This window comes from Pholcus phalangioides, unplaced genomic scaffold (assembly GCF_987345545.1).
Source record: "Pholcus phalangioides strain wild (caught in Gottingen) unplaced genomic scaffold, Ppha-v1.0 ptg000015l_1, whole genome shotgun sequence".
Taxonomy (NCBI): domain Eukaryota; kingdom Metazoa; phylum Arthropoda; class Arachnida; order Araneae; family Pholcidae; genus Pholcus; species Pholcus phalangioides.
In genome coordinates this window covers 7,625,319-7,634,919 of record NW_028301608.1, presented here as the reverse complement: position 1 = coordinate 7,634,919, position 9,601 = coordinate 7,625,319, and positions in this window count along the sequence as shown.

The following is a 9,601-nucleotide window of genomic DNA, read 5'->3' as shown; positions in this document are numbered from 1 at the left end:
AATCAAAACGCTCGCGTGTTACCTAGGGTGACCATACGTCCCGTATTTCCCGGGACAGTCCCGGTATTTTCTGTATTTTTGGTCATCCCAACTTTTTCACAAATGTGTCCCGGTTTTTCCCGTATTTTACACGACGCTTACTTGAATTTTTATTCTTTATTGAAGTCAAAGATTGAAATTACTTTTCAACTAATAAACTATATTATGATAATTACAGCTACAAATGAGAATATTTATCTCCCACATTTGTCTCGGTGAACATTTTTTTCGTGAAAATAACTTTAATCCACTGCAATTTGCAGTAACGTTTCATTTCCCGCCATTGTGATTTTACCGTAATTTTAACAATATTTGGCAACTTTGCTCGGTTTTGGCGTCATTTTTGGCGATAATTGGCGATGTCCCGTATTTTCCCGTATTTGGAATCTCAATGTCCCGTATTACTCTCGAGGAAATATGGTCAGTCTAGTTTTACCAGTTTCTACGAAAGAATTTATTGTAAATATCAGAGAAATAAAATCTCCAACAGAGGACGCTAACGTCAAGACTGTGTAAGAAGAATCACAGATGACTTACAGTACAGTGTTTCTGATAATCTGTAGATGGCAGCAGTGATTGTTTTGCAATGGTTATCTCTGCATAAAATTCATATTCATACCCAGATCCAAGATTTAAAAAAAAATTAAAACTCGGTAATTAAAAATTAAAGAAAAAATTAATATATGAGTGGTGTGTTGTTCAATTTTGTTGCAAAACTGATCCAAAATATTCATTAATTTTACTTGAAGGATCTTCGCAAATAGTTTTGTTTTCATTTGATAGATGGCACCAGTGACAGAGCCATCCTCCATCCGGATTTTCCTAGGAGTAGAATTTCACGCTGCAAGCGTTGTAGAAAACTGTTCCCAAAGCTGTATTAAAGAGTTATTTTTAATACAGCTTTGCCTGCTCCTAGGAAAACCCAGCTTTAGGAGTGGGTATGGTTTATTATGAATTTTCACGGGTGCTGGAGGAAATTATCTCTGTCAATTACTTTTCTCATTTTTCAATTCGTCGATTCTCAATTTTCATCAGTTCTCAGACAATATCTTTCATTCGACCATACTTGTAATTGGTTTTGAAATTATTTCTTTCATCAATTTAAAATTTTCTTCAGTTCGAAATTTGCATTAACGGTTTCTTGTTAATTTACATGTAACCCTTTAAGTGCGGGTGCCGTCTGTTATGTTGTTATTTGACTTTAATTTTTACCTTCTAAACCATTTACACATTAATCAGGAATTTAGACCAGGGACGGCCGTGGGCGGGGGGGGGGGTTCACACCTGGCAGGCAAGGCCACAACTACATACTATGTCACCCGAGCAACCCCGCATTTTGGCTTCCAGTGAAGGACAGTTAGAGGGTGAATTTGGCGCCCCATCTAGTCGGGGCACCAGACCCGTCTGCTCCCCTATGCAAGTTGCCCCCTGGCAAGTACAGCACGATGCTTACATATCATGAAAATTCAAGCACTTACCATCTTTACTTCAAAATATGAAGACAAAAAAAACCACAATTCTTATAGCATAAATACGTTAGCGCCACACACAGTAGCGTATTTACGGGAGGGAGGCTCAGCGGACTTGCTCAGGGCAACAAGCTCACGGGGAGGCAAATTTGAGTTATGCGTGTCCAAGAAAGTTAGTAGAATAGTAAAAGGGAGGCAAAATTTGTATAAACCTCAATAAATCCGTCTCTGCCCAGACAGCAAGGAATAAGGTCAGTGAGTGACCTGGAGAGTTTACAAGCGCGTGAATGGCCAAAAGAGTGGTCTAATGATCGAGAGACAGGTCATAGTGACCTAGAGCGTATGAAAGCGTGTGGATGACCAAAAGAATGGCCTGCAGAGTGTGAAGGCATCTGAATGACCTGTCCTAAAGCATTCGTAAACGTGTAAATCACAAGAGTGTGACCTATAAAGCAAGGAACCATGTCAGTGAGCTGTCAAAAGAGTGACCCGGAGTATGTGAAAACATGTGAATGACCAAAAGAGTGACATACAATGCTTGCGAGATTGTGAATAGCCAAAACAGTGATCTAGAGTGCGTGCAAGCATGTGAGCGACCAAAATAATAACCTGTCCTATAACATGAGTAAACGTGTGAATCATCAGAAGAGTGACCTATAAAGTAAGGAACCATGTCAGTGAGCAACCAAAAGAGTGACATAAAGCGTGTGCAAACATGTTAGTGACCAAAACAGTGACTTATAGAGTGTGTGTTGTGTGAGCATGGGAGTGACTAAGATAGTGACTTAGAGACACAAGTGTACTTGTAAGAGGTAGGGTGCGGGGGTGACACAAGCGGGTCAGCGTGGCGAATTCGAGGAAAGAGCCATCAAGGAAACTAAGAATTTAGGACTGGAATGGGAGGAGGGCGCAAAATTCGCGTAGCCAAAGGCGGCCAAAACCATAAATGCGCCTTTTGCTACACATACACTCAGAACACACATTCCGGAATGTACCAATTCGTTAGGAAGAGGAATGTATACGAGGTGCATAAACGGTTAAGTAGTAGTAGTAGTATGTAGTTGAAATGTACGAATGACTCAAAGTGCTCGTTTCGACTAGTTACTTATACATGGCTTAACAATCCTTTGTAAAGGCACAAACCGTATTTTTTGTTATTTATTTATTTTCCCGGCAGATGACGTCAGTACGTCCTGAACCATGATTTCATCTTGGTTGTTCTTTGACATCAGCATTGCAATGTATAATGCTAGTGAAATAGTCAACATGCCGATGACTTTCCATTGGTCATTCTCACCTTGAATATACTCGTATTATTTTAGTCAACTTGTAGGTTTTAATGCTCCCACATAACGGAGCCATCCGCGTCCTGTCTAAGCTTTTATGTGCGTCCACAGAGTGAGAAGATATATCCTGGTAGTGTTTGAATGATACAATGACAGGTCAAAAAATATATTTGTTCATCGTCGTAATCTCCATGCATTTGTGCCTAGGAGTAGTGGCTCCTTATTTCATTCCTATGGTAAGTTATAACTTCTGCAAATCATATTTCTACTATTCATTCTTCGAAGTGGGCGAAATGAAGAGAACATTGGGCGGGGCTGAAAGTTGCCGGTTATCCCGTAAATAAGGAGCTGAAGCCCTTAATTAAGTGGGGAGGTGCATTGTATTGTATATTCGGAGGGGGCACTTGCCCCTCCCAAGAACCGAACAGTATGGGCAATGCCATCTCGCCCATCCGAGTATGACCCAGGGCCTCATGAAAATGAGATATGGTTTAAATTTTCGGGAGTAAACACGTAAATTAATTTTCCAGATAGGAGGGAGGGATCCCAGAAAAATATTTTTCCAGGGTGCCCATGATGCTCTCAAGACGGCCCTGGCGTGATTCAGGGTATTAATAAATATCAGTTGGTGTAAGAGATGTTTGGGGCGGGGGGAGGGGTTGTGAGTCAACAGATATGTGTTGCTTAAGTTTAAAAATCCGAACAACCGGAGCCCTGGGCAAATATTCCATTTATTGATACAGAAATAGTGCCTGTATATTTATTTTCGATATGGTTTAGTAGATTAATTTCAAGCCATGATTGCTTCAACCAGTGCTTTCCTACGTGGAAAATATCATGCCCTGGGGGGAGGTGGAATTTACAGCCTGAATTGCCCAGGGGGGGGGGTTGGTAAAAAACTATTGCCTATATTACATCCATAGCTTTTACCAGAGGCGTATTTACAGGGAAGCTCAGCGAGCTATAGCCAAGCACGGCAACATCGGAGGGGCGGCAAATTTGAGCAATGAATGGTCAAGTAAATTAGTAGAAAGTGTGCAAAATTTGTGTTGCCCACCAGGCGATAAAACCATAATTCCCCTCCCTCCAACTAGATAGCGAAAGACTGGGTCAGTAACTGACCAAACGAGTAACTTATGGAGCTTATAAACGTAGGAGTGACCAAAAGAATGACCTAGAGAGTGCGGATACCACAGATAAATGAGTAACCAAAAGAGTGACCAAAAAAGCAAGGGAAAAGTTCAGTGAAGCACCGAAAAGTGGCCCAAAGCATGTGCAAGCATTTCAGGGACCAAAACCATGATCTAAAGAACAAATTAATATATCAAAGAGTGACCAAAAGAGTGACTTAGAGAACTTAAGAGAAATTAGAGAACGAAGCGTATTTACAAGAGTGGGCTGGGGCGGAGGGGGGGGCTGAGCCGGCTATAGCCGAGTGCGGGAAATTTGAGAAACGAGTGCTGAAGAAAATCAGACATGAATGCGAAAAGGGCGGCAAAAATTTCTGTAGCCCGCAGGCAGCCAAACCATAAATATAACTCTGGCTTCTGTCCCCCCCCCCCCCCTCAGAGAATTCAGGTCGTAAATTGCCCCAAGACGATATGCCCGGGTTGTTTTCGATAATGATATAAGAAGAGTATAATATAGGATCCCTAGGACTGTTGGGGAGGGCGATGATAACAACATCCTGAAGAAAAGTGCGGTAAGACAAGAAATTTGGGAATCACTATTCTAAGCCAGCGGTTCTCAACCTTTGGTCCTGGGATATTCCAAGGGGAGCGCACAGAAAGCTTTGAAAAAATAAAGTTCTCAAGTGAAATATGTTGGAAAAAGTATGACTACACTTTGAGAATCAAGCATAGCTGTCCATAGAATCAGGGCATCTTAACACATGTCCCCATTTGGGTATGGTGCGGGGCCTCACGTCCATAGGGGACTTACACGATGTGATTGAGTTCTACGATTTCCGCTATAAGTTTATGGTTATGTAAATTGAGTATACATAATTCCGGCTAAGTATGAGGATCCAGAGGATCCAGATATCCATCCTTTGTTCCATTGACAAAGGATATTCATCCTTTGTCACATGATGGTGATGATTCACCATCATGTTTCATCATGGTGAATCATCACCGTTTCACCATCAGGGACACATGATGGTGAAACGGCTATGCATAGAACTCCCACTAAAAAAACCTCCCCCCCCCCCAAAGCAGGTGCGGTCGCATGGGAATGTATTGGGAGAGGCGATTCATTTTGTAGGTTCGTTTGGACCATCTTACCCAGACATATTTTTCCCCATATAATTCAACTGTTGGGTGAGATTCGACTATTGGATGCGGTCACTTAAGTGACCTATAAATGTGCTGACGGTCAGTTAAGTGCTATGGAAGTGCACCATGGTAATCTGTAAATATGCTACTAAAATTTCGTAGGAATTTGCTGCAGGTCCCTTGGTGATCTGGAAATGTGCCGTTGACCGTTTGAGTAATATATAAATGTGCAGCGGGCCACTTAAGTAAGTAAATGTGCCGCTTAGTTCATTTTTATAAAATTAGGTTTGAGGTCACGGGCCACATTATATTAGTCCGTGGACCACATATGGTTGTTGGTCATGGTTTAAGCATGTACGTGTTCCACATAGTTCAACCACTACTTGACCGTACATGCAGCTCGTACACGTTCCTATATATATATAATTCTACCGCAAGATATCAAGATATCATTTAAAATCATTGCTGTTATCTCGAATAGTGGTCTTGATTCCAGTGATACAATTTGTGGCGTATCGTGTTCCATGTTATTTATCAATTTCATTCATTTATGGCAGGCGGAGAGTAAAGGACTGACTATGATGCAGTACTCGATGTTATTTCCGGCTTTTTATTTACACAGAATTTTCGTCCGTAATATTCACCGTAGTTTGGTGAGTATTATGAATTTCCTTTTCCAGCTTTTCCTCTCTGACTTTTTTGTACTTCACCTAACCTGCCAAACGGATGTAGGTGATAGACGAGTTCATTGAGAAGCATGGGAAAACACCATAGCAATTCTGTCCTATCGTCAAACTGTTTCAGAGTTATGGTGCATTGAAGAAAAATGTGTCCTGTCCGGAAAAAAAACCAAATTTATGAAGTTTTTGAAAGATCTACGTGAAAACTATGGAATAATTTATATTATGTTATATGTTTATATATATATTATAAGCACATATTTGGAAAGAGCGAGCTAAAATATTCTATAAGGTGACACCAGAGGCGCCGACGTAAAGGAAACATTATGGGTGCTGTAAGTTGCTGGTCGTCCCTTATATACGGGACTCAAGCGCGTACGCAGGAGAGGGAAGGTGCATTGCATTTTTTTTTCAGAAATTATTGCGGGGGAGGGGGGTCTTAGACCCCTTAGAAAATTTATTGGTTGGGGTCAAATGGTCTCAGCCCCAACGTTCCGGTGCCTATGGGAGGCACTATATTTATTAGAATTTCTAGATTTAATGACGAGTTAAAAACGCTGAAAGATTGGAAGTGTAAGATATCGAATTTTCACCAAAAAATCTGTAACCGCCAATTCCGCACTCACCCTTTTAGCTATAATCGGTCAAATTCGCCAAAAACTTGTCCATTCCACCAATTTTTGAAAGAGCTTAGAATAAACCAAATTGGTCATCTAGTTCAGGATAAATTTACTCTTTTGTTTGCAATACATCACTGAAATCAGCGTTTGTCGAATGTCTTCAACGAAAGATTCGTCGGTTTATTCGGTTAAAGGTTTTAGCGACAATTCGATTTTGCATTTCGCTAATCTCTCGGCGCTTGTAACTTACCTGCTGGAAATGGTGTTACCCAAAGCTGTATTAAAGAGCTTCTCTTAATACAGCTTTGGTGGTTACCTTTTAGGATTTCTTCTGCTCTTTCCAAATATGTGCTTAGCTGCGTGTGGGTCTTTCAGAAACTTCAGAAACTTGGGTTTTTCAGACTTGAGAGACGCATTTCTCTTCCATAACCCATTATCCACCATAATTCGAAAACGATTCGAGATAGGACAGGGTTGGTGGGATGTTATATGCTCCACGTGGGCTCGTCTATCAACTACTTTCGTTTGGCAGATTAGATAAAATTCTCCCTGTATGAACAGAGTGTTTTAGTGATGGTGGTGCATGTGCGATGAATTTCTAGGCAACTAATCAGAAATAAAATGCCAAATATATATATATATATATATATATATGGAAAGAAATAATTTGCATGTTCTCGTAGAATAATTACTCAGAGCTTTTGATATAATTATTATTGTTTAGATCAGATAATTATTGATCAGACAATTTTTCTATTATTAGCTCACAAGAGGAGTCGTCAGTTTGAAAATACTCGTGCTAGTAGGATCAGTGGTGATCTCTTTGTCAACCATTGTTCTTGGGTAAGGTCCATTTATGTAATCCCTTTTTTAGTGATTTCTCTCTAAATTTTGTAACTCTCCCCATCGCCAAGTTGTTAAATTCATGTACAGGGTGCATAGATAACATCCGGCACCGCAGTTTACTGGAAAATCATTGATCCTAGAAGCGTAGGCCTACTTCTAATTGGAAAAAGTATCCAAATAATGTGTGGACCTCAAATATGTCATTCATATCACAAGGGGTTGTATAGATATCAAAATATAAAAATTAACTTTCATACGGACACCCTGTCCCAAAAATATAATTAGAAAGTTGTTATCTTGTCTTCCCTGAAGACCACAAAAGAAATTCTACATTTCTAAGTGCAATATTCGCTGAGATATTTTTTAATTTAAAGAAAAATTAGGAAAAACTAAACTAACGGAGAATGTTTCTTTTTTTCTCCCCCTCATTTAATCTGTTTTTTCCCAATTTTTTCCCACTCTTTTAATTCAAATATCTCAGCGAATATTGCAACTAAAAAAAACTTATCACGACCGTCGTACTGTTGAATTACCCGAATCCATTTCGGGAGATAGGTAATGGGTAAAAAGATAGGCACTTTGAAGTGGTTTAGCGATTTCTGCCGTGCCGTTTAAAGGGTTGATCGAAATAGCATAATTCGAAAAGTTTCCGCTACTTCAAGATGTGTTTAATTAATTTACAGGCTTCCTTCGCTTTACGCAATTAATTGGTTCCGCAAAATACTCACGTAAGTCGAAATCGCATAAAGTGAGTTGAATTTAACATGGGAAAGATAGGGATACGGTACTTGGTTTTCTTCAGAAGGATTAAAAAAATGAACCAAACAGCAAAGGAACTTTTTTTTTTTGAATATTATACAAAATAAATCTCGTGAATTTAGGTAATATGAATGAATGGAATAAATGTTACTGTTTCTGTCCTCACTATTTCTGATTGATTCTAGTGAGTGATAATGTTTTCTTTTCTGGAAAGCCTGATATGATAGGCAAATGATAATTCTTTTTAATGAAACAGTCGAGATTCGACTGACAATCAGCATTTTTGGTCTCCTTACAAAAACCTTTAGTAGCAAAGCCGCGTATTTCTCGCAAATGTGAAAATTTAAGTTTCGTGGGATCCACTTTCTTCGATTAAATTTACCATGGCACTGTCAATGTGTTACCAAACTTTTTCGTCAGTGAGATCTGGTGAGTTTTATATCAGAATTTCTCTCATATTTGTCTCAGCTACATCATCAAATCAATCCAACGTATCTCGTCGTCAAAGAACTTAACTATGTTATATCTTCGATTTGCAGACCCTTTTCCAGGATAAAAGTTTAACTCTGAACCAATTTTGCAGGTTGTAATTCCTGAAATCAACTTTTAAAAATCGCTTTATAGCGAAATTGCGAAAAGCGAGGGATAACTGCATTTGTAGATGTTCGTTTCTTTAGTTGTTTGAATCAATATACAGGCGTCCATAATTGAAAGACCCTATTTTAAAGTAGCTTATAGGTGAAACTAGTCATCGGAAAGTGTGAAATTTTGTGGAGGGCTTCACGAAGTGGTGGGAATTTGTTTCGGGGGGGGGGGATTAGTTGCGCATGTCGCCACCAGAGGGCGTTTCACTTTTACTACCTGTAGTAAACATGTAAATTTATGTGATGTCAGCAGCAGCTGTTATAAAACCTAGAAACATTCGCGGAGATCTTGTTTGTCAATGTGTTTGCTGCTCACAATGACGATAAGTTTACGAGATCGCGCTTTCTTGGTCAAATTGTCTTACTAAAACAGCAATTCCGCGGCTCTACGGAAATATCGGACTAATTTGAAACCACAGGATCGTCGTCTGTTCGTCCTGCAAGAGGAAGAAACCCCGTTTCCATAGACTTCTATAGAGCTTCAAATTCTCGTGGTAGCCTTAGTACCAGACATGTAGCTTACTCGTTGAATAGGCCACGTTCAACCCTCCATAAGATCATGCGGAATATCCTACGATATTATCCGTACAAACTTTCACTTGTGTAGCGAATGAATGAATGAATGAATGCCAGAACTTTGCCACTGGACTTATCCCGTTGCCGAGATCTCTTCCAACCCAGCTTCATGGCAGTCTGGAACACTTTATTTTGTGTCAAAAAAGAAAAGAAAAAGGATCATACACACACACACACACACAAAATTTTTACAACATATTTTCCCCCGGACAATTGGGTATACTGCCGCGATTAACAAATTTTGTAGTGATTACAGACGAGATGGGGTTGAGAGTTGAGAAAAGTTTCGGAGTTTCGTTAAGACGGATGAATGTACACATATTACGATGGAGGTATGTTTTAAAAGCATTTGAGGGAGCCCCCATGCCATCTCATCTGTTATCTTATGCTTGTCACTTGTGTAGCGGTT